Genomic DNA, 1,443 nt, shown 5'->3' on the forward strand with positions numbered 1-1,443 from the left:
TAATGCTGACATATTGTCCAGTGTAACTACTGGCCAACTCTGTCATGTCTTGCTTTATATTCTACAGGTGCTAACACTCTACACCCTGAGATTAGGTGGTCTATAGTTTCAATCGCATCGTTACAAAATCGTATTATTATTATTATCATTATTATTATTATTATTATTATTATTGAGTGAGAGAGCAGTGCATACCACCAATGTGTTACTGGGGTAAAATTTACAAAGTCCAGTATACCCATCATGACTACCCGTCTAAGAAGTGTACACCAGGCGTATGCATGACAACCATGTGTACGGGACATCGTGATCTAATATCAAGATTAAAAGCGCATGATCTCGCAGGTGGCGCCCAGTTAGAATTTGCCAATCCTATTATGTTTCTTTTTCTTGATATCAACAGCCACGTCTTCTGCTACAACAATACTTGCTGCCTTAATCAAATTATTAGTTTGTGATGTTGTTTGTTCTGATGTATTTCAGAATTTCATTGATATTTTTCGTTTCTTGGTTCAATTTCCATCGACCAACCTGTAATCTTACCTTTATTCTGTCGTAGATTGCCTTTTGTTCATCTGTCATGTCGCCATTAGTTTTATTGTCTTCTTTTTGATCATCTATATGTGTCTCATCAAGTAAATTACCACTGCTCAGTTCCTGTACTATGAGATTACTCTTATTAGTAAGAACTGTATCTTCATTGTTATCTCTGCTACTATTTTCCATGACCCGTTTTTTGATAGCTTCAAGCTCTACTTCTGCGAACCAACATTTTTTTCTTATTGCTCTAGCTTGATCACATAGACTCTGTTCCGTGATTTCAAACAACCCCCTTTCTCTCCAATGATCATACATACGCTGTCGGTAACCCCTAATTTGAGAACCATTTCCATCTACTGATTGTGATTATTATTATTATTATTATTAATATTGCTCCCATTTGTATCCTTTTTACATCTGCCCTAGTAAAGGCGGAGGTATTGGTTTCAGTGGCGTTTGTTTGTTTGTTTATGCGTGGTCAAGATATCTCATGAACTGCTGCATCGATTCGGATGAAAATTACAGAGATGTTTGGTTTCGTGACTGGCACGAACTGATTAGATTTGGGGATCAATCCGGTATCGGACAAGGATTCTGAATTATTCTTCCGTTATTGTTTTCTTTTACTTAAGTCTTTAGACCGGTCGGGTTCATTTTTAGCATTCTTGTTTGTGAGAGCAGTCGAGTTTATTTTAGATATTCTCATTTTAAAAAATCATATCTGGATAATCGTCGAGAGGATGTTGGTGTTGCCTTGGCATAGGTTTGAAATCTCTGAGTATTCTTGTTATTTCTATTATTATTGCTATTTCTCTTTTGATGAAACTTAGTCTTCGGTCTATGTAAATAAGAAAAGATATGTTGAAACGATATGTTGATAAATAGACAACAAATGGAGGGAAT

Source organism: Octopus bimaculoides, chromosome 8, assembly GCF_001194135.2.
Source record: "Octopus bimaculoides isolate UCB-OBI-ISO-001 chromosome 8, ASM119413v2, whole genome shotgun sequence".
Taxonomy (NCBI): domain Eukaryota; kingdom Metazoa; phylum Mollusca; class Cephalopoda; order Octopoda; family Octopodidae; genus Octopus; species Octopus bimaculoides.